The sequence below is a fragment of the Malurus melanocephalus genome, unplaced genomic scaffold, assembly GCF_030028575.1.
Source record: "Malurus melanocephalus ecotype Western Australia unplaced genomic scaffold, MMel_1.1 scaffold_58, whole genome shotgun sequence".
Classification (NCBI taxonomy): domain Eukaryota; kingdom Metazoa; phylum Chordata; class Aves; order Passeriformes; family Maluridae; genus Malurus; species Malurus melanocephalus.
The window spans coordinates 1,952,472-1,955,799 of record NW_026623290.1 but is presented as its reverse complement, the minus strand read 5'-3'; the positions used below and the strand labels follow the sequence as shown (position 1 = coordinate 1,955,799).

Below are 3,328 nucleotides of genomic sequence, written 5' to 3'. Positions count from 1 at the left end.
CCTCTCTGTAAGGTGTTTTTTTGGGTGCTCAGGGCTGCACAGAAGAGCACGCAGAGCCCCCGGCCCCCCCGTTCCGCAGCCCCCGCGCAGCCCCCATTAGCATCCCTGCGCGCCCGGCCCCCTGCCCAGCCTTGAACTTGGCCATGCCGGGCTGCGCTCCTTCTGCCTGCCTGGGCTCGCACAATGCCGGCCTTGACCCATTGTTTGCTTTTTTCGGATTTCAGCTGGGAAAGCGGCCACCTCGCGCAGCCTGCCCCGAGCTCGCCGGGAGCGGGGCACAATGGGGAACCCTGCTCTGCAGGCAGAAGGGCTCCAAATCATTTGAGAGACATATTCATTATATTCTTTCACGGGGGTCTGTTTGCATTGGGTTTAGCGGTTACTTCCCAGACGGGGTTCAGACCAAATAAAGATCATTGAGCGGCGAGGGATTCGCTCGGGCTTTCAGGGAAATGTGCCTGATGCGGGGCAGGGCGCAGCCCGGCTGCCTGGCTCTCGGCTGCTCCCGCTTCCCCGATGATTTGCTCGGGTTTATTTTGTGCCCATTGCCTCCTCCGTCTCGAGATTGCACCAAATCACACGCTGGCTTTTGCAAAAGGGAGAGTTTATTTTCAACAGTGCATGGGGGGGGGGGGGGGGGGGTGGATTTGAATGGGAGAGTTACAGGCAGTACATTTCTCTTACAGGAACAGAGAGGGTGCAGTACAACAGCAGCAGGGCTGGACAGGCTGATGGTCCTCTGGGCCCCAAGCACAGCACCTTCGAGAAGGCTGCATCCCACAGCTCCACAGACCCAGGGACCAAGAGCAGCAAGAGCCGAGCTCTGCTCCATGAGCAAAGCCRGGGGCTAAAAGCTCCCTCCAAACTTCACACACCCGGTATTTCACCAGGTGAAACAGTGACCGGCTCAGGTCTCTCTAAGCACTTTGGTCCTGCTCTGGGGTACTGAGGACACCGAAGGCAATGTACAGGAGTGATGTGGGATGGTCCCTTGGCTCCCTGTGTTGCCCTGGYTCCCTCCCCATGGCTGCACCGCTGTGTTTCGAAGTGATGCAGAAACTCGGTGTGTTCGTGAATCAAAGCTGCCTCCTCTCTGGGCCSATGGAGAAGCAGGTTGGGACCCTCCTGGAGAAACTCGTAGAAGTCAGAAGGCAAATCCAGCAGGCGGTAGTCAACTGCAAGAAGGAACTCCCAGGGCTTCCAAAGTCCCTTGTCCACTCACTGGGATCTAGGAAGGAAAGAAAAGAAAAATGGAGTGGTTATGATCTCTGTCAGAGAAATGATCCAGTAGCACTTGGCTGAGAACAGACCAACTCATCTCACTGATGGAGCAGAACTCCAATCCTCTTTCCCTCCTCACCACACGTTTCTCCCAGCTCTGGACCACCTTACCCTCTTCCTTACCGGGAAAACTGTGGCCCCAAAGATGCCATGCTTCCCCTGCACCCTCCTCAATCCCTACCTCTGCCTGCCCCGCACACCGCCAGCCAGGGGAGGGCTCACCGCTTGTCCTTCCTCCCTAGGCTTTGGGGCATGGGATTACTCTGCATGTCAGAGCCACTAAAGGCACAGCCTTCTGATGTTTTAATCTTCGTGTTAACTTTCCCTGCCCTCGGCGCCCTTGCCTGGCTGGAGAAAGTGATACCAAGCCACCGAGCAGGAGCCAAAGCTGTGACACTCAGCAAAAGTCCCCTCCTCGGCTTTCCTCCTGCCTCCCGTGCTTTGCCCCACACATCTTGCACCTTGCAGCATATTCTCCTCCCATTTTGCTGCTTTTTTTCCACTATTTCCCTTTACACTTTATGCATGTTAAGAATGTGTATTCCCTGGCTCCCAAACCAGTCCCATCCTTTTCCTATCCTCCCTTTGCTTTGCCTGTAAACTGTTACTTTGGAAGGAGTAAAGACTAATATAACAAATCCTTGAGTACACTTGCAAAAGGAACCATCAGCTGGCTAATTTATTCTTTTTATTGCACCAAATTGTAATTTTATAAAATATTGCAAATTTTATAAAATATTTGCAAGCCCATTTTAAGAGATAAATCTTCTGTGTGGCTCTCTAATGAGCCGCCCTGGGAGTAGCCAGCATGWGATCTGCTGTAGGTCGCACCGCGACGTTCCCAGGCTGTGACTGGATGAACCACCGTAACTCTTTGAACTGTGCAAATACTCTACACTCTGGGGTCCAGGCTGCAATTTTCATGGGTATTTTTTCTCTCTCTTAAAAATAGATCTTCTGTAACCCCTTTATTGCAATATTCATAAAGCACTTGATGGAAATCCAAGGAAAATCCCTTCCCTTCCGCAACTTTGAAGCAAGCCTAAAACTGAAGAGAGGCAGAGGCCAAACCCACCCCAAGTGCGTGAGTTTGGGGAAGGACCAYGGCCTGTGTCTGTCTCTGGGTGCCAAAAAGACAGACCCTATCCTGGCGTGTGTGCAGGGAGACCCAGGCTACAAAAAGCCAAGGCTCAGCACTCCTTTACCCTGTGTGAGATCAGGAATCATCCCGAATGTTCCCCCAAGGCTGGCAAGGATGTTGAGGTCAGGGCAGATGAGATCTGAACGGTGGTGGGTGCTTTCCCAAACCCAGAAGGGGAGGAGGAGGAGGCTGAACTCTTGTGGTCACCAGGGACAAGCTTTTACCTGGCAGGTAAAGCCCTTATCCTGGGCAGGGACAGCCCCTGTTCTGGGCAGGTAAAGCCCCTGTCCTGAGCAGGTAAAGCCTCTGTCCTGGGCAGGTAAAGCCCCTGTCCTGGGCAGGTAAAGCCCCTGTCCTGGGCAGATAAAGCCCCTGTCCTGGGCAGGTAAAGCCCCTGTCCTGGGCAGGTAAAGCCTCCTGTTCTGGTCAGGGACAGGCCCCTGTCCTGAGCAGGTAAAACCCCTGTTCTGAGCAGGTAAAGCCCCCTGTTCTGAGCAGGTAAAGCCCCCTGTCCTGAGCAGGTAAAGCCCTTATCCTGGGCAGGTAAAGCCCCTGTCCTGGATAGGAACAGCCCCACAGTTGAGCCTGCTGGGGCCGACAGAGAAACTCCTCTGCAGTGTGGATGGAGAAGATGCTCGCCKGTACCAGACATCAACCCAGCCTGGAATCACCCACTGCCCGCCTGGTGGGCTTCACCCTCTGGCACTCAGTAACTGAGGGCAGGAAGGGCTGCASCAACCCAACTGACTCTACACAAGCTTCAGGAAAACCCAAATCTCCTGCATGCACTTTCTCAGGTTTTGCAGGAAGAGTTCAGCCTTGCACTGAGGGTGCCTGCAAAAACAGGGCTCCACCAGGACCAATCCCAGCCCTGCACAGGGAAAACATCCTTCTGTCTGTGGATTT

General features: G+C 54.1%; 1 long non-coding RNA gene across 2 annotated transcripts in view; it reads right to left on the bottom strand.

The window, feature by feature from the left end:
* Positions 1 to 633: 633 nt before the first annotated feature.
* Positions 634 to 3,328, bottom strand: part of LOC130573405 (uncharacterized) — a 35,510-nt gene continuing 32,815 nt past the window's right edge. For both annotated transcript variants that reach the window (XR_008965329.1, XR_008965330.1), the window contains one exon: positions 634 to 1,228. This is a non-coding gene — a long non-coding RNA (uncharacterized LOC130573405). The remainder of the gene's footprint in view (positions 1,229 to 3,328) is intronic.